We start from the raw sequence: 22,672 nt of genomic DNA, 5'->3' as shown, positions 1-22,672 counted from the left end.
AAGAGCAGTAGTATTTTATTTCGAATAGTCGTTAAAGAGCAGTAGTATTTTATTTCGAATAGTCGTTAAAGAGCAGTACTGTTTTTTTCGAATCTTCCTTAAAGAGCAGTAGTATTTTATTTCGAATAGTCGTTAAAGAGCAGTAGTATTTTATTTCGAATAGTCGTTAAAGAGCAGTACTGTTTTTTTCGAATCGTACTTAAAGAATTTTATTTCGAATAGTCGTTAAAGAGCAGTAGTATTTCATTTCGAATAGTCGTTAAAGAGCAGTACTGTTTTTTTCGAATCTTCCTTAAAGAGCAGTAGTATTTTATTTCGAATAGTCGTTAAAGAGCAGTAGTATTTTATTTCGAATAGTCGTTAAAGAGCAGTACTGTTTTTTTTCGAATCGTCCTTAAAGATCAGTAGTATTTTATTTCGAATGTTCGTTAAAAAACAGCAGTATTTTATTTCGAATAGTCGTTAAAGAGCAGTACTGCTTTTTTCGAATCGTCCTTAAAGAGCAGTGGTATTTTATTTCGAATAGCCCTTAAAGAGCAGTAGTATTTTATTTCGAATAGTCGTTAAAGGGCAATACTGTTTTTTTCGAATCGTCCTTAAAGAGCAGTAGTACTTTATTTCGAATAGTCGTTAAAGAGCAGTAGTATTTTATTTCGAATAGTCATTAAAGAGCAGTACTGTTTTTTTTCGAATCGTCCTTAAAGAGCAGTAGTATTTTATTTCGAATAGTCGTTAAAGAGCAGTAGTATTTTATTTCGAATAGTCGTTAAAGAGCGGTACTGTTTTTTTCGAATCGTCCTTAAAGAGCAGTAGTATTTTATTTCGAATAGTCGTTAAAGAGCAGTAGTATTTCATTTCGAATAGTCGTTAAAGAGCAGTACTGTTTTTTTCGAATCTTCCTTAAAGAGCAGTAGTATTTTATTTCGAATAGTCGTTTAAGAGCAGTAGTATTTTATTTCGAATAGTCGTTAAAGAGCACTACTGTTTTTTTTCGAATCGTCCTTAAAGATCAGTAGTATTTTATTTCGAATGTTCGTTAAAAAACAGTAGTATTTTATTTTGAATAGTCGTTAAAGAGCAGTACTGCTTTTTTCGAATCGTCCTTAAAGAGCAGTGGTATTTTATTTCGAATAGCCCTTAAAGAGCAGTAGTATTTTATTTCGAATAGTCGTTAAAGGGCAATACTGTTTTTTTTTCGAATCGTCCTTAAAGATCAGTAGTACTTTATTTCGAATAGTCGTTAAAGAGCAGTAGTATTTTATTTCGAATAGTCGTTAAAGAGCGGTACTGTTTTTTTCGAATCGTCCTTAAAGAGCAGTAGTATTTTATTTCGAATAGTCGTTAAAGAGCAGTAGTATTTCATTTCGAATAGTCGTTAAAGAGCAGTACTGTTTTTTTCGAATCTTCCTTAAAGAGCAGTAGTATTTTATTTCGAATAGTCGTTAAAGAGCAGTAGTATTTTATTTCGAATAGTCGTTAAAGAGCAGTACTGTTTTTTTTTTCGAATCGTCCTTAAAGATCAGTAGTATTTTATTTCGAATGTTCGTTAAAAAACAGTAGTATTTTATTTCGAATAGTCGTTAAAGAGCAGTACTGCTTTTTTCGAATCGTCCTTAAAGAGCAGTGGTATTTTATTTCGAATAGCCCTTAAAGAGCAGTAGTATTTTACTTCGAATAGTCGTTAAAGAGCAGGACTGTTTTTTTTCGAATCGTCCTTAAAGAGCAGTAGTATTTTATTTCGATTAGTCGTTAAAGAGCAGTAGTATTTTATTTCGAATAGTCGTTAAAGAGCAGTACTTTTTTTTCGAATCGTCCTTAAAGAGTAGTAGTATTTTTTTTCGAATAGTCGTTAAAGAGCAGTTGTATTTTATTTCGAATATTCGTTAAAGAGCAGTACTGTTTTTTTCGAATCTTCCTTAAAAAGTAGTAGTTTTTTTTCGAATAGTCGTTAAAGAGCAGTAGTATTTTATTTCGAATAGTCGTTAAAGAGCGGTACTGTTTTTTTTCGAATCGTCCTTAAAGAGCAGTAGTATTTTATTTCGAATAGTCGTTAAAGAGCAGTAGTATTTTATTTCGAATAGTCGTTAAAGAGCAGTACTGTTTTTTTCGAATCGTCCTTAAAGAGCAGTAGTATTTTATTTCGAATAGTCGTTAAAGAGCAGTAGTATTTTATCTCGAATAGTCGTTAAAGAGCGGTACTGTTTTTTTTCGAATCGTCCTTAAAGAGCAGTAGTATTTTATTTCGAATAGTCGTTAAAGAGCAGTAGTATTTTATTTCGAATAGTCGTTAAAGAGCAGTACTGTTTTTTTTCGAATCGTCCTTAAAGAGCAGTAGTATTTTATTTCGAATAGTCGTTAAAGAGCAGTAGTATTTTATTTCGAATAGTCGTTAAAGAGCAGGACTGTTTTTTTCGAATCGCCCTTAAAGAGCAGTAGTATTTTATTTCGAATAGTCGTTAAAGAGCAGTAGTATTTTATTTCGAATAGTCGTTAAAGAGCAGTACTGTTTTTTTTCGAATCGTCGTTAAAGACCAGCATTTTTTTGGCATCTTAGGTAGAGTTAAAACCACCTTCTTGGATTCACAGGGCGCGCAGTAACACGTTCGCAGAACTCACTTTGGTTTAGCTCTATCGCATTGGTCGCTTCTTGTTTATACGGAAAAACGTGTATCAAAACAAACGACATCATACCCAATATAAACTTATTGTTGCATACACGTATATCGAATTTGACCAGTTATTTCATCAATTCTGCATTTGTCCGGTATCCGATTATTATCCTGTGTATCCGGTAAGTTTTATTATTCGGAATTATCCGGTATCCGGTATTTTTAAAAATGCGTGCGCGGCTCATCTCTGCTCTTAGGCTTCGGTGCTGGGGCGTTTTTCAAATCATTTCTGAACAATTTTTTGAATACAACTAAGACTTAAATGTATGCCTTTTGGCTCCCAAAGCAATAGGAATAAATAATAGGCCTCAATTTGATCGAAAACAGCGTGTCCTCATTTCTCTGTGATGCTCGTTAAAAATTTAAGCTGAATTTCGTTGCACCTGAACATTTTTTCAGCATTCTTGTGCTTCGGTAGAAGTCTAAATTTAGACTAAATCGGCGAAAGAAACTAAATCAGCTTTCTCTTTTCACTCACCTGATCTTTTGATGCCCCAAAAGTTAGACGGAGAAAAAATAAACTCAGAAAACAGTTGGTATTATATTTCTCTCTAATAATTTGCCCAAAAAAGTTTGCGTGGTGTTATTTTTTGGTACAAAATCGGTAATCGCTTCGGTTTTTGAGCCCAAAAAACTTCAAGTTTTTAAAAATTGACATGGCATAATTAAGGAACCGTATGCTGGTTTAAAAAGGCTTAGCTAGCATATTTATGTGACAAATATGCGCTTCACTTAGTTCGTTTTTTTTTCATAGAAATTGCTTAAATTTTGGTTGTTTTTTTTATCTACTCACCTGAACAAATTAGCAGTTTTACAGCGGAGAAAACAGTTGTAAATAAACATTCATTTGCGGTAAAATTAGAATAAATCCTATTTCAAGAACTAGATCAAAAAGTAGCAAATAATTTTAATAAAACATGAATTTTATTTTAGCGATCTGATATTGAACTGCAATTGATTCTTTTTACTGCAGTCTAATTTGTCATTTGATATATCAGTTCAGAACGTTCAGATGAATTCTTTTCTGTGGGCGGCAGCAGGAACAAAATTAATCTGCTTAAGAGTCGAGAGGACAAAAGTAGACGCCACAATTACAATAATATTCTAGCTGAGATTGGAAAGTGAGTAGGTTTTTTTCCTTTTTCAGCTCGGCGTCTGCCTTTCAAACCGAACTATTTGAGGAATTACAATTGACGTTAAAAAGAATTGAAAAAGCAATTGAAATAGGAAAAATCTGGATTACTGAATAAAAAATGAATGTCACTACCATTTCGATACTCTTGAGCTATTTGCCACTGCAAGATAATGTATGTCTGGCACAAACCATAAATACTAAGTATCAAATGTTTTGAATTTCAATGAAAAATTTAGTGTTTTTAATTTATTCTTTTTCTTCTAATGCTTAAAAAAGTAGGAAATAAAGACATTTAATGCCTAAAACAACTATAAAGAGAGACAAACCTGACTTTTGAACGTAAGTTGAATAAAAATATATGGATTAAAATTTGATAAAAGCGGTTTTATATGGTTCTAAAACTTGGTAAAATTTACCTGTAACTCTCACAACAGTTTTGTTTTTGTTGATCTTGAATTTTTATTAGAGACTGAACCAAATTGTTATTTAGACCAAAGGCGAGAGGAAGGGGCGCTTGTTTATAAATGTAAAATTAGGGAAATGATTCCAATTATATTACTAATCCACCGAGATCTGAAAGGGCTTTCGATTACAAGCCAAGTTAACTCAAAACGGTCTGTTTGCAAAATGGTGCTATTCTATTTATAGTTCAGGGTTCAATGCGCCCGCCGCAGCCCCCAAGTCAAAATACACCACAACTGAAGGGAAAGAATAGGGGAACACAATAAAGCTATAACCTTGTGAAATAATTTACCCAGACAAAATTGTAAATTTTGCTCAGAGTGATCACGTGCTGGTATTATTTTCTGTTCACTTCATATCATCCAGGTAGTTATAAATATAATATTACCTACGTTACAAGTAAACCTCAGTTACCAAATTTCAGACCAGTTTTGAAAGCGAAGCAGTGGTTTTTATAATCTTTTATGTTTATCCTTTTATGTTTTGTTTTCCAGACTAATTCGAATTGGGAAAGATTTAAACCTTTTGACATGTGTCAGAATCATATGTATTAAATATTTACATGCATGTCTCAATTTTTAGGGAAAAAACTCGATAAAAAACTGTTCTACTTATTACGTTTCCCTGGCTTTGTAGGTTTTTGGAAGTTTCTATAAGACTAAGTTGCGCCATTTCTGAATAAAATGTCTTATTCGTTTATAAGACACGTAGGCTAATAAATCTTTTCCTCAAAATATGTCCCAGTTTTAGCAATTTAATCGGACTGAACCAAAAAGAGGGAAATATCAGAAATATAAGTTTGGAGGTCACATTTCGAAATGAGTGCTGGTCGAAGCGGAAGCGACTAGCCGGGCTGGAATTACTTTCCTGGTAATAAATTTGTTCCCTGCTGCCTGTGAAAAAATTTGGATCACATGAAGGGAAATTGCTTTTAGCATACTCGAAACATACCATACCAATCATACCTGACTAAAAACTACGGAGCATAAGTTTCTACACACATTTATAGTTGTAAAAAAATAAGTCATTAAAATTGTTTTTCAGATTTAAAAAAAAGTTAAAACTGCCACTATCAAAATACAAACTTGGCTTCCAAAACATCACAGGCCCAGAAAATTATCTTCACGGACGCATGTTTAATTTAGGGGCCCAGCTATCGTGTTAGTCTATCGTGTTAGTTAGGTGTACAATGGGTAAATTTCGTTTTTCGGCTCATTGGCACGTCTGCTTGACGGTCAATTCAAATGGTGACGCACCCTACACACAGAGAAGTCATTAAACGAAGCGAGGAAAGAGCAAAGTCAGCCGAGAGCTATTCTAAAAGGAGGAATTAGAAGACGGTCTGCTGAGGGGGAATAAAGAAAACAGGTTTTATTTATTCGAAAGCCAGGAAGGAATTAAAGAAGTAATCATTTTGGGCTTTCAAATAGTGACTAACAAGCAATGACATTGAAATTGTAAATTTTGTGGTTAAATCTTAACCTCAACAAAACAACTCAATAATTCGCCCGCAACAATGAGCTTAACATATTTTGGGCCCCATTTTGATTTATTTTGCGGCTAATTTTGCGCGATTGGTGGCTTGTCATAAAAATAGAATCTTGTTCTACGGAGGACATGGTATGAACACTTAACAGATACCACACCCGTTGCCGAGCACGATTGTACAATTTTCATGCTCAAAATATAATCTCTCAAAGCGTGCAAGACGCTATAACTTTTGCAGACACTATAACTTCGAAGGTTACATTTTATTCGTCTCCTTGAGACAGTCCCAAATATTCACGCTCAGGATGTTTTAACCATAAATCAAGCAAGGATGATTTTACTGATATCAGCCCGTTGTTTGAGGTGCGTCCGGCATGCTCTCGCCAAGTTCAAGGAACGTTGCAACCTCTGTCGGCCGAAGCCACAAGTTTATTCGGTCAGGTTTGTTCTATTTTGGGTACAATTAAATGGGTGAAACGCATTGTGGTGAGCAGGGCAGGGGGTCTATCCTACTCATGTAAATGTTTATGAATGGGCTGTATCCTGATTTTATTTGGACGAAGGTGCGCCTAGTCAAGTGTTAGAGGGTTTGTTCAATTTTTGAATCTTCTGGGGGGTCTTAAAGGGAAAACTTTGGGCGAAGAAGCTTCAACTACGGCTTTCAGCACTCAGTTGCTGTGTATGAACACTCTTTTTAGGCCGTTAAAATTGTTAAAAGAGTCACACTTATTTGCTTCTTATAATATTTTTTCAACTTCCTCTTTAGAATAAGTTTAAGATATTCACACGTTGATGGTACGGCTGTCGGGCGTGAGTATGGTGAACACGGAGGGGCTTATTGTCACGCAGAGGACGAATTGGGAGGCAAATAGCTTGTGGTGATTTGGGACATTAAGTAGTTTTCATTCTAAATGTAGTTGGTCAACGGGGCTCATCTTTCTACACCTAGTCACTATCCGCAGAGCTGCATTTTATATTTTTTGCATTTTACTTATGGATGTATCACTTGCAGTGTGAGACCAAGGGACAGGCGCAGTCCATAATTGGCTTGATTAAAGTTTTTTAAGTGGCAGTCGAGTGACCCCAGTATGTTCAGACAGCGCTTTCAGGACCGATACCTTGCGTATAAAGTTTCTTGCTGTGGGTATGCAGTGTTCGACAAAACTAATGGAAAGGTCAAAAGGACACCAAGATTTTTGAGATGTTGTACAGCCGGCAGTAGTGTTTCACACAATGTGGCCTTGGAGTCAGAGTTCAATTCTTGATTATGCGACGTAAAAAGACTTACAGAGCCTTTTGTAGGAACAATTGAGCAATCTACTTAAAAAAAATCGTGTAATGGGTTTCGAGAAGTACCTAAAATTACAGAGGCATGTTTTATGTTGCATGATTGGACGAAACAAGAAAAATTATCGGCATACGACTGAAGTTTGACTTCTGGAGGGAAAAGGGGTGCATCATGCGCGAAAAATTGAAAAAGTAAGCGAGCGGACAGAACCTCGAGGGACGCCCGAACGTAAGATCCTGGATTTCTTAAAAGCTCTCCTAAAATGGGTTTTGGCTTGCCTGCCGCTCAGTTAATTTGCAAGCGATCAGTTAACTTAATTAATCTATCTGGTACAGTGGTGTCACGAATAAGTTCCTGTAGTATTGAATGCAGCACCATATCACATGCTTTGGATAAATCTTACGTGGCCCGCGTAGTTGTTTCGGGTGGTCGTTTTTGATTAAGTCCGTTGCTGATAAAAATTCACGAGTTGAAGTGAAGGGGGAAAAACATGCTGATGGTCAGGTTTAGGGAGATTCTTTGAAAGAGAAGGATCGATTAAAAATTCCATACTTTTCACTGCTGGGCTTCAAATAGAGCCTAAAATGGTGTTGGTAGGGGGACTACATTTGTGTTCGTCTATTATTCGGGTATTTTATTAAAAATTGAGGACAAGTTAAAAGTATGTATTCAAAAATTTCTGGCAGTTAGTCCCAAATGCTTGAGGTCTACCGTGCAAAGCCCGTCTGGGCGAAATACTGCTGATGATTTAGCTGTTTTGGTTGCCTCTTCTGTTTCGCAGAGGAGAAAACATTGTGGATCTCTTAGCATTAGCTTCAGTATGTTTCTCTTAGTTTTCTCTGTTGTTTGTTAGATTTGTGGGTTCGGAGGCTCGTTGAGGCGTTTTTGTTTTGTCTAGGCTCTTTTACAGTCTTGCCAATTAAGCAAACAAATTCCAAAAACTAGCTTACTCGAGGAAAACAAAGTTTTCACGGCCTAAATTGAGCATGAATGAGCTGTTGTTAGCCTGCTCGCAACAAAAAAAATTCAAATCAGTTTTTCTCGTTACTCAGACATAAATATTCTGCCAAAACTATTACTTCTGTCGCAAAAATTGGTCCAAAGAAAAAAATGACTTTTTTAATCGACGTGCTTCGATTAATTAAAACCTTCTTTCAATGCTTCATTCGCCCTTGATGATGAAATTAAACTGCAATGTAGTCAAAAATGAAATGATACATATTGTATAGAATATAAATGATGCTTAAGTTGAGATGAATGATTTTACTTTGAAGAAATGGAAGCTACAAGACCTTCTTGAAGTTTTTAGATTTTTAAAATAATTTACGTGAATTTAATGGATCTGCTTAACAATCGCCCTCCCTTTGATATCTACTTAAAAATTGCCACCCCTATTAATAAAAGCAGTAAATTAGCACTGAACTTTCTATTGAGAATTTTAATTTTGCTGCATTCTGATTGGTCGAAAATGCGTTATTTTAATCTACTTAACAATTCCCCCCCCCCACTTTCTTAAAAAAAGGTGGGGCAATTGTAAAATAGATCCAAATTAATTCCAAACCTTGATATTTGTCAGAGAAAAAAACAACTGTGTCAAAAAACTTTTTTTTAAATTGAAGCGATAGAAATAACTCAGCAAATTTGAAAAGAAAACAACTTTATGCGTTTCAGACAATTTTATGCTTAATGATTTCAAACAAGGAACGTTTATGCTCTGAATATACTCATTATGAAAACACAAAAACGTGAAACCCAATTACTTATTGATTCGAACTAACTTAATTAAAAGTAACTCAAAATTATTTGAAATTCCCGTGCAAAAAAAATGTCGATGAAACTTTTCAGAAAGCTTTTAGGTACGAATTGCTTGAATACGGAGAAACGTCGCGATATCTGCTAAGTGGCGAAGTCAGTAATAATTAAGGTTAATTTAACTTCAGGGTGCTAGGGAACTAAGGGCCATTAAGACGACAAGGCATAATGACGACAAGAGATTGAGACGACAAATGAGTGTTTAACCATTCATATGAGTTGTTCGAATTTAATTGGTTTTTAATTCTGAGAACAACAATTGGAGAGTTTGCGTGTAGCGTCGTCTTAAATACTGAGTGTAAAATCGTACTTTAAAAAGTTGAGGTAACTTGAGGAAGATTCGGGTGCATTTCGGAAAACTACTGAAAAGTTAGCGGAAGTAAAATGTTCTTGCATCGAGCAAAAAATTACTAATGAAGCATTAAAACAGTATGATTAACATTCAAAAACGTATTCTAATTTCAAAAGCAATAGCTAAAACGCTCAACAATCCAATTTCGGACACTTTTTAAATGGCCAATCAGAAAGATTTTCACTCCTCTGAAGAGTGTTTAATCCATTTGACCATGAGCAAGACTAAAAAATTGAAAAGAAAGAACTGAATTTTACACAAAAAACTCAAAGTCAGCTTACCTTGCAACATAAAAATGAATAATGAAGTAATTAGATGTAAAAAAGTGCGCAAGTAAAATGAGCGTTTGATTTGCCTATGAGCATCGAAAATCAACCTAATTACTAGCCAAATTGGACTTGGCCGTCCACTTTCTGATTTGATGTTTGAACTAAATGTAGCAAAAAAAAACTCATATTAAAAAAAATTAAATTATATTTTACTTTTTTTTTGTTTGTTTCCAGACGAATGAAGAAAATCGGCTGTTTTAAGCAAACAAATGCCATCCTTTCTAAAAACTAATTCAAACCAAAAAACAGGCCATTTAGGTCGAAGCGAGGTAATTTCTTTTATTGGCTCTGTGCAGAACAAAAAAAAACGTTTAAGCAAAGTAAAATTGGTATTGTAATGACATCAATGACCTGTTAATTGTAGTTTATTCGTAAATCTGACCAATCCGTAATAAAAATTTTGGTTTAAATATATGCAAACAAGACTGCTCGTATCAGGGCAAACCCGTATTATTCCGACTGCCCCTTCATCGACATCAAATAGCCGTTGCTAGAAAAAAAGTTAAGAAATCATAAATTTTGAACAATATCAGTGTGTGAAATATTGATTATTACGAAACTAATAGGACCTAATAGCTTGCCTCAAATCAATTTGGAAAATTTGTTGTGCGGGAAAACTCGTCACGCTTAAATAAATTTCGTTAAATTTTCAGCATCATGAAAAATCTTAACAGCGCATAAATTAGTCCAGAGCATGGCCAAACTGGAACTTTCAAACTCCCAAAAATGGAAATTTCAAACTCCCTTTTTTTAATTTGAACTCAGGGAGTCGATATCTTCAAGAGCATATAACTATTTGTTGGTAAAAATTATTTTTCGATCGTCGAAATTTGACTGAATAAAAAAACCACGCCAAGCTGAAAGCTCAATAAAATTTACTTGATTAAGTGATTTTTGTGACTGCTAGCATAGAAAGTGTATCAAGCTTACAAAAGAACCTTTTTTCCACATCATGGTGACAAAAATAACTTGGCATAGGCAAGTCGAAAATTGATTCATGACATCAGCCGATTTGTCGGAAAAAGATTCTGGGTTCGAGCACATTTGTCAGAAAAAAGTTCGCCGCGGGTAGAAATTAAATCAAAAAACTATTCATGGTATAGTCGAAAAAAAACGAATCCATAAATGTCAGGGTCGGAATAGTAAAAAAAATACCTGGGTTTAAACCGGTTGATATTGTTCTAATGAACAAGAAACTCGAATACAGTGCTGATTTAAATTAACCGGACAAAACGCGTTAAACTTGAAATTTAAAACGCATTTTCTCAAATTGGGTTGAGTTTAGGTGAAAATTTATGAGGACAAACTTGCTTAAAATTTTGGCAGAATTAATATGGTGTAATTTATTTTGCGAAATTCGGGCCCGAAATTTTGCCCCAAAAATGGGTCATTTTGGTTTTTCTTAGTTAATCAAAAATTACGCCAAAAATACTCGGACGATCACAGACATAATTATATCAAAGTGAGCCCCTTACGTAGCCCAACAAACTTTAACAAGGGTATTTTCTCAAAAAAAAATGCAAATTGTTTAAAAATTGTTTTTAAATAAAAAGTTGGTATTTTATATAGTAAAAACGACCTTTTTTGTCTATCAAACAAAAATAAAATATTTTATACCATTTTTTGGAGGTTATGCCCTTTTAAAAGTTTGTTGGGCTACGTAAGGGGCTCACTTTGATATAATTATGTCTGTGATCGTCCGAGTATTTTTGGCGTAATTTTTGATTAACTAAGAAAAACCAAAATGACCCATTTTTGGGGTAAAATTTCGGGTCCGAATTTCGCAAAATAAATTACACCATATTAATTCTGCTAAAATTTTAAGCAAGTTTGTCCTCATAAATTTTCACCTAAACTCAACCCAATTTGAGAAAATGCGTTTTAAATTTCAAGTTTAACGCGTTTTGTCCGGTTAATTTAAATCAGCACTGTATTTAGTTTTCCAGATAATTCGGAATGTAATTTTTGATCCTTTTTTAACCAAATCATCAGAAAACTCTATGAGAAGAATTTCCGATTTTCCTATGTACTGATTTTTGTCAAAAAGTTTTGACCAAAAATTGCCATAAAAGTTAGTCGGAGTATGCTTACATTTTGATTTCTCCCACCTCAACATCTAGAAAATATAGTACATATACTGGATCAGGGTAATTTTAAAACAACTAGGGTAGCAAATTATTATACACCATAATTAATAATCGTATGTGCCCAATTTTACCCTTAATTTCATGAGTTAATATTACTTAATTAATCAGAAGTCGATCAGCATACAAGCTGTTTAGCTTAATTTCAGCAAATTGCTTCTAAAATCGTTTCGATTGAACATAGGGAATAACAAGATTTCTCGTATCAGGGCAAAGCCTTGATTGTTCAGACTGCCCTTTAATTGGTCTCGAATAATTTTTGGAAAAATAAATATTTGTAAAATAATCAATTTTAGGCTGATAATATCAAAAATTAAGTGTTGCAATTTGAGTCGTGAATATGGAGTTGGTAAATTAATTAGTTGCCTCAATTCAATTTGGAATGATTTTGTATTGCAATATATTAAAATAATCAGTTTTAGACATACTCATGACAGGTTATTATATTGGTGTTCACACTTGTCTGGCCCCAAGCAGAGCAAGAGATCGATCCCCGGGGGGACCAGAGTTTTGTAAATGTGGTTTGAAAAAAACCACTCCGGGCATATATATTCCTCAATTTAATCGAAAGTCGGAAGAATAACTGGACTAAGAAAAGTAACTCCGCGTTCAGATAGCATAAACTTAAGCTCTGTGTAGAAATACTCTTAGCTTAATGAATAATTTGTAGTAAAAACAGAAAAATATCATGTAAGAACGACCGATTTCTGAAAAATTAGCTTCAGTCTGTACGTTAATTTTTATGTCTGAAAAGCAGAAAATTTCCGACGTTTTTTCCTGTCTTCAATTGGAATTTTAAATTTTTTTTTACTTTGAACCACAACTGAAACCAGAATGCTATAATACCACAATTAACCGTTCTAGGCTTTTCTGGGGTAACACAAATTGATCGGAAACATCCACTTTACAATATATTTTCTCCAATCAACTGGTGGCTTAGTCAAAAAAATCATCACATTTTAAGCGGATACGTACCAAATCAATTTTTTACACTAAAATAACTTGTTTGAACAATATTTGGATTTAAAATCTCAATTTTAAAAGCTTTTTGGCGATAATTTTTTATTTTCTACCAGTTTCTTTGCCACCTTTCAAGTTTCTCCTGCCCCTTAGACGGCATCGAAAGATAAAATAAGCCTTAGAAAAAAAACATACATTTTGGACAACACCAAACATCACTTTTTGTAACTGTTAACAAACATCACAATTTTTCCTAATTTATTTTACTTTTGCTTTAAAATAAGTTAGGAAAAACTAGATTCTGCGAAATAAACACGACCTATCAGCTAGCATCAATTCAATTTGAAACGATTTTGTAGTGCGGGGGAATGCACCATGAAAAAATCGTTCGCGCCACGTTTTCGAATAAAGTCTTCACAGCGCGCATAAATTAGACCAGAGCATGCCCAAATTGGCAATTTTCAAACCCCCAAAACGCTAAACTATACCAGCAGAAGTAATGGTTTAGAAAAAAATTGTTGAAAACTGTTGTTTTGATCGCAGAAACATTATTAAGTAATCAAAAACCACCCCAAGCTAAAAATTCCGCACTTTCTTATGAAGTTGGAACAACACAACTGCTCGTAAATCAGGGCATTTCCCGGAATGTTCCGGCTGCACTTTAAAGCTTATTATTTTTTTACTCATGCTATACATCCACACGCTAAGTTAAATATAAATGGAGGTATTTAGCGTCTCGTGTTATATTAGACAGCTGACTTTAAAAGTTACTCTTTTGCCTTGAAAAAAATATAATTTGCTGATCAGTAGTTTTACATTAATTTTGATTTTGTTTCAACAATTTTTACCAAAAAAAATATTGCCAAAGGTCGAACTAATAAAATTAGACTTTTTGAATTCAAAAGGAGACCTAGAATATTTTTAGGAAATGAAAGAAGGTAGTTTAAAAACGAATTTCTTCAGAAAAAAAAACAAAACTAACCTACTAAGGCATAATATGTCTTCACGGTCGACAGCTTTTGGAGAAGCAAGTCTCAAATGACAAATTTCTGTTAAAATTTTGAAAATAATTGTGCCAAAGTTGCCGTTTTTGTGGGATCATAAAACAGACTTTTTTTGTCGTTTTGCTAAGGCGCGTTAAAAAATTAGTGCTTATTCATCAAAAACTGACGAGGCAAAAAATTTTATAACTGAGCATCATTTTTCATTCCTGAGCGCAACATTTAAACTTTTTCCCAAAACTGCCTAAAAACACTTTTCTGGGCCTGTTTACTCAAAAATTTGCCTGCCGCTCAGAAAATTTGGTCAAAATAGAGTCTTTATAGTGATATGCGAGAGCTCGGAAAATCAATTTCTTCGACGTTAAAACAGGTTGACTAAATTGGTCAAAACATTTTAGAAAATCCGCAATCCCCTCTCCCTCGAGAAAATCATAGATCTACCTAGATCAAGACCAACAAAAACAGCAGAGATGAAATTAAAATTACAGTTTTGAACCACCATTCACAAGTATGGCTCTAAATTAAGCTTGCTTGAATAAAATTGAGAAGATGACACTAAAAAAATTGATACAATTACTGGGTTCATATACCTACTGCGAGTGAACGCCTACTATGTTATTTTTTTTCGTATCGATGAGTATTTGAATGAATCTTAATTGCTGTGTTAACTATACGTATAGTTTCAAGGTCAACAAAAACCTCAGAACTTTCTTTTTCACCGATTGATGTACTCCAATTTTGGATCGACCGAATGCGTCCACCGAATGTCCGCTTTTCAACTCAGGTTATATAGGTCAATCAAAAATTCGCTCGAGACAAGAGTCGATCAGATTCGACGCATAAAACGACCAGCGTCAATACATGAGTCGACCAGGTCAATACTTGAGTCGGTCAGAGTTGATACATAAGCCGACTAGGGTCAATCATCGTGGATCAGAGTTGATACATGAAACGACCCGGGATACAAAAAAATTAATACTTTAGAAAAAAAAGTCATGAAAAAGCCAGAAACAAAGAAAAAACAAAAATATAATAAATACTTGGATAGCCGGTTCTTGTGCAAGCACCCCAGAATGTTTTGACCATAGTCTTTAAGAAACCCACGCAAAAAAAAACTTTTTTTTTCAAATTAGTGTCGTTATTTCTGCGTGGTGTGATTAAAGGATCTGATCAGAAAACTTGAAATAAAGCACTCTCAACAGCCATAGTAAAATAGTTAAATCGGCCAAAAATGTTGAAGAAAATTGTGGCAGAAACAAAAAAAACGTAGAAAAAATCAAATAAAGTCACATTTTTTTTCAATTTTTTTGCAGATTTTTTTAAACTTGATTCTCAAAATGACGTTAAAAAACTCCAAAACTTCAAAAACTAACTTTACTCGAGTAAAACTAAAATTAAGCATAATTAATTTATTGTAAACGGCTTAAATTAAACATAAACAAACCTGCTCGGTCCTTTGCTCGCTCAAAATTAGATAAAAACCAAAAACTTGAGACCAGTTTTTCTCGACACTGTGACTTGTTTCGGAAATTATGATTCAAATCACGACTGAAAGGGTTTTAATATGACATATCATTTAATCCAGTCCGGATGATTATTTGTTTTACCAGATTTTGCGTGAAAAAAAGAGAAAAAAAAACTAAAACACACCAGAATACAAAGCTCCCTCCCATTTTCGAGGCTTAAATTTTCTTTCAATGATATTAGAGCAGAGTCAAAATCTTTTAAAAACAAACATCAAAACTTTATTTGGTTTTTTTTGCTCAAGGCTTTTTTGTTTCATTAATTTGATTTGTTCAGATAATCAAAATTCAATTGATTTTCATGTGATTTTTTTTCATTTGTTTCTGTTTCGGAAACAAAACAAATGCAGCTTTATAAGCTGCAAACAGACAATAGTCTCCTTTTAGCAGGTTTATGATACCACCAAAATCCTTGTTTCCTTATTCAGGCTTAAATTTTCTTTCAATGATATTAGAGCAGAGTCAAAATCTTTTAAAAACAAACATTAAAACTTTATTTGGTTTTTTTTGCTCAAGGCTTTTTTGTTTCATTAATTTGATTTGTTCAGATAATCAAAATTCAATTGATTTTCATGTGATTTTTTTTCATTTGTTTCTGTTTCGGAAACAAAACAAATGCAGCTTTATAAGCTGCAAACAGACAATAGTCTCCTTTTAGCAGGTTTATGATACCACCAAAATCCTTGTTTCCTTATTCAGTTTTTTAGATTGTTCAAGAAAATTATGTTTTTGTTTTCATGAACAATCCAAAACGACCAGCGTCAATACATGAGTCGACCAGGTCAATACTTGAGTCGGTCAGAGTTGATACATAAGCCGACTAGGGTCAATCATCGTGGATCAGAGTTGATACATGAAACGACCCGGGATACAAAAAAATTAATACTTTAGAAAAAAAAGTCATGAAAAAGCCAGAAACAAAGAAAAAACAAAAATATAATAAATACTTGGATAGCCGGTTCTTGTGCAAGCACCCCAGAATGTTTTGACCATAGTCTTTAAGAAACCCACGCAAAAAAAAACTTTTTTTTTCAAATTAGTGTCGTTATTTCTGCGTGGTGTGTTTAAAGGATCTGATCAGAAAACTTGAAATAAAGCACTCTCAACAGCCATAGTAAAATAGTTAAATCGGCCAAAAATGTTGAAGAAAATTGTGGCAGAAACAAAAAAAACGTAGAAAAAATCAAATAAAGTCACATTTTTTTTCAATTTTTTTGCAGATTTTTTTAAACTTGATTCTCAAAATGACGTTAAAAAACTCCAAAACTTCAAAAACTAACTTTACTCGAGTAAAACTAAAATTAAGCATAATTAATTTATTGTAAACGGCTTAAATTAAACATAAACAAACCTGCTCGGTCCTTTGCTCGCTCAAAATTAGATAAAAACCAAAAACTTGAGACCAGTTTTTCTCGACACTGTGACTTGTTTCGGAAATTATGATTCAAATCACGACTGAAAGGGTTTTAATATGACATATCATTTAATCCAGTCCGGATGATTATTTGTTTTACCAGATTTTGCGTGAAAAAAAGAGAAAAAAAAACTAAAACACACCAGAATACAAAGCTCCCTCCCATTTTCAATGGTCGGAACAACAATTGAATTGATGCGTTCAACGTCGTAGGAAAATATAATTTTGATTCAATGATCTTTAGTCAGAGAGTCATATTCTGAAATTTTAGAAGACACATTTCAACTCTCTTGACTGCAGAAAAATTAGGTAGAAAACTGACAGATAAAATTTACTTCTATTTAAGACACAATTCGGTTATATTAGGGATAGAAGATGCTAGTTAATGTTCCGACTTTCTAAAAAACGCGAGGAATTTTATGCTTAGCTTCGTTTGTTTTTTTATACCATTATTTATTGAATGAATGTTGAGGGGGATCGAAACTAGAACTGAGAATACGAAAATCAGTGCTAGGTCATTACCCTTTTCCGCGAATTGAGAATACGAAAATCAGTGCTAGGTAAATAAAAAGCGTATCACGAAACTGGCAAGTAATTTGGCCATAACATTTCGTCATTCGGGGGGAGGGGGCTTCATCCGACGATAAACTTTTGACAGTGTGCTGAAAAACTTCAGTAATTAAAAATTTTGATATTTTATATGTTCTGAAGATTGACCCCTGGGTCGAAGCCCCTGGACTAAATCCAGACCTTAAAAGCCACATCCGGATCCAGATCCAATTTGGATACCAAAATTTTGTCGGAAAAATCCTGACATAAGAAATCGCGGACCTCAACACGTGCCGGTTGGTCAGAAAGTTTAAAAGTACTTATTTTGACCAGCTCAGATGCATTCCGAAGTCATTGGAAAGCGAGCGGAAGCAGCATCCTTTCGTATGTCCAGACTTTCGCGGACCACGGCGCGACTCATGTCCAGACGGTGCGTACCCACGGAGCCGCATTCCCGGATAGCCGAAAAAACTAAATACCTCCCATTTTAATTAAATTAAGTCAGTAAACTCTTCAATAAATTGAGACGAGTTTTGATTGGTCAAAAAATGCCTCAAAACTTTGCAGCCTGTTAGCTAACAAAATTCCAAAAAATTTTAAGAGATTTGATTGGCTAATACTTTTACTCTCAATGAATTAATTAACAACAAAAGTCCGACCTCTGCAGGGATTCGACCCCCTCGCCAACCATAAAGTCCCTCTTTGGTAGGTTTTATGATATCCATTTTCGGCCGACAAACCCTAAAATTTTTCAAAATATGCAAATTTTAAAGAAGAGCAGGCGCAATTTTTGGTCAAAATTTTTCAAAAAATCGCAAAAACGGCGTTTTGGCCTGTTTTTTTAAAACATTTGTGACCCCCCCCCCTTCGAGAAAATCCTAGATCCACCCCAGCATTAACCTTATAATCGATTATAATTTCGGTTGGGGGCCCTTAATTTGGGCCCTCAGTTTGGGGGCCCTTAATAGTTTTTATTGTTTACCAGGAGGGGGGGCATGGTGGGGTAAACGTGGGTAGGGGACGGGGATAACTGGCAGGAGGGTAAGGAAAAATGATGGGACTAAGTGTCTGTGTGTGGGGGGGGGGGAGTAGAGAAAGGGCGCCCTAAATAAGAAGGTGCCCTAAATAAGAAAACAATGTTTTTAAGTAAGCTTGTAGGATCTCTTTTACTATTCCTCTTATGGTAACTAGTAACGAATCTCTCCCCCCTCCCCTTATTAGGAAATGGGTAAGGGGCTAGAGGAGGGGGGGGGGGTAATTGTTGAGTCGATCCAAAATTTCGACTATCCGGGAACGAATTTATTTTTCGGCTATCCGGGAACGAATTTGTTTTTCGGCTATCCGGGAAAAAAATTATTTTTCGGCTATCCGGGTATTCGGCTCCGTGACACGCCACCGTCCAGACTTTCCAGACTCCTCAAACTCTCGGCGCAATTTGGGTATAAATTCGGATGCGGCGCGACCCTCAAAGTCTGGACATGAGTCTGAGACCTCGACCCGGGAACTGGAACTGAGGCAACCTGGTTCAAAAGAGCCAGAGGCGGCAACTCGACAAGACCAAAAAGATTCAAAGTCGCAGCAAATTTCTTCTCCAGAAACTTCAAGCGGTGTTTGGTTTTTAAAAACCATATTGTAATGCCAAAAAGGCAAATTCGAATTAATTATACAAGAGCAATTAATTGGAACTTACCTTGGACGCAGAGTTGAGTTGATTTGGTTTCGTCCCTGAATTTATGGTGTCTTAGAGATCATAATTTTACTTCTAGTGAATTTTGGCGAACAGAGCCGAAACTTAATCGAAGATGAATAGGCGTACAGAATGAGGTTAACAAACTTTTGGAACAGCAGTAAAAACAAAATTGAAGAACAGTCATTAAAAATATAACTTGCTTTATTGACTGAAGTTTTATTTGCGATGACAAGTTTTTGAAAAACAAAAAATGAGTCACTCAGCACAGAAAATTAAAGGCCAAAAAACTTTTAATCTGAAAAATGACATAAAACGTGTTGTTTCTAAAATAAGTCAGATAACTCATTAAAAACTCGATTTTTTACGCACGTTTGTTTATTTCGAATTATTGATAAAATAGTAAAACGTGCTAAGTGACGCAGCAAATGTATTGTAGTCTGACTTGCAGGCTGAGACTGAGTAAATTACGTCGCCTATTGCGTAAGAACTAATATTGTATTATGTAATTCCGTGTACAGGTCATTGACTGAATAAAAGTGCGTGAATAAAATTATCTGGCAGGACAAAAAAATTACTTAGTCTTACAGACTAGATAAATAAATAAAACAAGCAGTATTATGAATTTTTTCCTCACAAAATGACCGCCGGTAAATTTTTTTTCGGTATATATACATTGGTATTTTTCTGCATTCTATGAAAAAAAGATCCAATGAAAAAACCATAAATATCAAAACGGATTTTTTTCAGCACTGGAATTAAAAATTAGATCCCGTCCGTATTTAAAAACGGAACACTTTTTAAATCTGATTGACCTCTAAAAAGTTCAGTGACAGCAAAAGAGAAAAATAGCAGGACATTTCCTACCAGCGTGCAACGAACCTACTGACAGAAAAGCCTAACCATAGTACACCGTTCACACTAGAACCAAAAAAAAATCTCGCCAGCTTGACAGAAAAACAATCGGCCAATTTTTTGACAGAAGGGTTCAAAAAAACTCAATGAAATTGGTACACAATTGGCAGCAGATCACAAAATTTTAATTATCGAAGTTTCGAGCTTGGAATAAAACGAAAATACCATATTATTTTGAGACGACATTATTCTCTATTGATGCTTTTCTGCGTTTTGACATATCGGCTCAAAGCATCAACTACTTTTACTGAATAAGCTTAAATGGAAATAAAAAATCTATCCTAGTTCCTTTTTTAGCTAAGAGGAAAATACGGCCGTGCATTTGTCTTTTATTCTCTTGTGGCGCGTGCTCTTTTCAATCGACAAGCAAGAATACCTTTTTTTCTTTTCCCCAAATTGAACTTTCAGCTCTGGGGGATTTTTTCTAATTTCCACGGTCATTTCCTTAGTTTTGGGTTAATTTGTTGATATAAAAGGTTGGTGGCCCGTTAAGATGTTTGGAAAATGTGAAATAACTATCAAATTCACGTCCCTGTTGTGAATTAATTAAAGAGAAGATTGAAAAGAAAAATCGCTTTCTGATGTTTTGATACCATCTCACGCGTCAAAGATGGTCATTTCAGGCCATCAAAAATGTTCTGAGGAAAAATGACCGGGAACAGATCAGTGAATTGAAAATTGAGGTAGTTATTTACTGATTATATATCTTTAAAGCTTTCAAAAATAACGAAACAGATCAAACAGACAGTAAAATGGCCTGTTTATAGGTCGACTACTTGAGCGTCCCATAGCATTAAACATAGAATGACCTACACAGGGTCGCGTTCAAGTATGAGGAGATAAAATATTGTTTTTTCAAAAATTGATTTGAGGGCAAACTGAATTTCTTGAATTCATTTTTGAGTTTCAGTCTAATTTCAAAAAGAAAAGCCATCAAATAACTTTGGTTATTTGAATATTTTAGGCTCAGAAAACTTAATTTTTTTAAAATGAAATCAACTTAGCGCTTACTAGGCAAAAACTTTTTTCACAAAAATTTTTGAAATTTATTGTGGAAAATTTTTTGAAAAACTTTCTTTTCTGATCTACTTAACAATCTGCCCCCTATGGTACCTAATTAAGAATCTCCAACCCTATGAAAAAATGCAGTAAATTAGCCTAGAGTTTTCTATTGCGAATTCTGACTTTGCTGAATTCTGACTCCCCTTTTCTTGATTTTCAATATGATCTATGAAAAAAAGTTTAGAATCAATTTGAACAGCTAATAATCGGATTAATTGTGTCTCTTTGATAGCTATTATGTTCAATTTTACGTCTGATTTTCCGCTGCTCTTCTTAGATAGTATCACTGTTGTTTGACCATTGAAGATTGAGAAAAACTATGTATTCGGATTTGTTTGAGTTTTTTCCACGCAAAATCAGGTACCTCAAATAGTCATCGGGCTGGTTTTAGTGATATATCATATTGAAACCCTTTCAGTCGTGATGCAAACCATATAAAAAATTTTCCAAAAAATTTCCCAGTGTCGAGAAAAACCAGTTTGAAATTTTTTGGTTTTTTTGTCTTATTTCGAGCGAATTAAGCGAGCAAGCAGGCGTGCACTAGCTTAATTATGCCTAATTGAAATCTTAAAAAACTTAATTTTAAGCAATAGTTTTGTGGAGTCTCTAGCTACATTTTAGAATCAAAAACTTTACAAAAAAACTTCTGCAAAAAAATTTAAATTGAAAAATTTATATTGAAACTTTTAAAATTTTTTTCTCGATTTTTCTGTTTTTCTAGCTATTTTTTGAAAAAATTGTCCAATTGACCTATTTTACTATAATTTTCGAATATGCCTAGCTTATACTTTTACGTCAGATCCCTTTATCACACCACGCAGAAAAAAAACTACACTGATTTGACATTTTTTTCTGTAGTTTTGTAAAGACTATGGTCGGAACATTCTGTGCTACTTGCAGAGTAACCGGCTACCCTTGTTTCATTTCATCTTACTTTTTTCGGAAAATTTTAACCGCACAAAACAAGATAGCTCAGTGATTTTTGTTTGAAATTTGGATTCGAAACTGGGGGAGGGAGTGGAAGCCCTAACTGGAAAGCATAAGATTTCTAGTAAGATTGACCTCCGCTTTTTGTGCGATTATGCAGTTTCTAGGTTTGCATGAATAGAAATGATTTGTTACCTGCTAATCCAAATCACAAGTTGTAACATAAGAAATAATCAAAATTTACGTTCATCAAATTATTCAGTCAATCTATTTATTGTCAAAAATAGCTATACTTTTTTGCTGTTGAGCTCTTGATTCAGACCTGCATCATTTTTGTCTCAATATGTATCAGTTTCTTCTGATGCGAGCGATAATAAAAAATGTTGCCATTTTTTTATCGGAAAATATTTAGAAGACGACTTTTCCTAGAAATTTAAGGACATTTGGACAATTCATTTTTTTTTGTTTTTGTTTTTCCGCAAAATAGGCACCACAAATGATATTGAGTGGTGTTAATTTTTGATGAGAAAAATTTTTGACACATTTTGTTGCTGATATTTTATTCCTGATGGAGGTATCGCAACCCAGCTTTTTTACGTTTTAGCAGATTCGATTTTGGTTATTTACAGGAAATAAAGTTTTTCTATTTTTCTGACATTCAGAAAAAAAGATTATTCAATTGTGCTAGGCGTGGTTTTTTCTTTAGACAAACTTCGAGTTTTTAATTAGCCACTTTTGAATGGATTATTTTATGTAATCTGAAAGATATTGAAGCCCTGAGCTCAATTTCAAGAAAGTTGTCAATTTTGCTTATTAGCGACAACTAACGCAATTAAAGCAAGCTATTCGGAACTATTAATACGTTGTTTGACGTCATTACATTTGTTTTAAGCTTATCAATTTTTCATTTAAATTTTTTAGGAAAATGGTTTTTCCTGAACCTTAAGCGGCAGTC

At 34.1% G+C, this 22,672-nt stretch overlaps 1 protein-coding gene across 3 annotated transcripts in view; it reads right to left on the bottom strand.

The window, feature by feature from the left end:
- LOC134842990 (lysine-specific demethylase 3B-like) overlaps nt 1-19,790 on the bottom strand; it is a 49,548-nt gene extending 29,758 nt beyond the window's left edge. Inside the window, exon 1 of one of the 3 annotated variants that reach the window (XM_063859565.1) lies at nt 18,817-19,790. The gene's annotated coding sequence lies outside the window, so the exon portion shown is untranslated. Of the gene's footprint in view, nt 1-3,462; nt 3,718-4,220; nt 4,473-18,816 lie in introns of those variants that run through there. The other 2 variants (XM_063859567.1, XM_063859568.1) reach the window with 2 other exon arrangements.
- Nucleotides 19,791-22,672: the final 2,882 nt, after the last annotated feature.

The sequence above is a fragment of the Symsagittifera roscoffensis genome, chromosome 3 (genome assembly GCF_963678635.1).
Source record: "Symsagittifera roscoffensis chromosome 3, txSymRosc1.1, whole genome shotgun sequence".
Taxonomy (NCBI): domain Eukaryota; kingdom Metazoa; phylum Xenacoelomorpha; order Acoela; family Convolutidae; genus Symsagittifera; species Symsagittifera roscoffensis.
The sequence above is the reverse complement of the archived record's forward strand: the minus strand, read 5'-3'. Positions and strand labels throughout refer to the sequence as shown.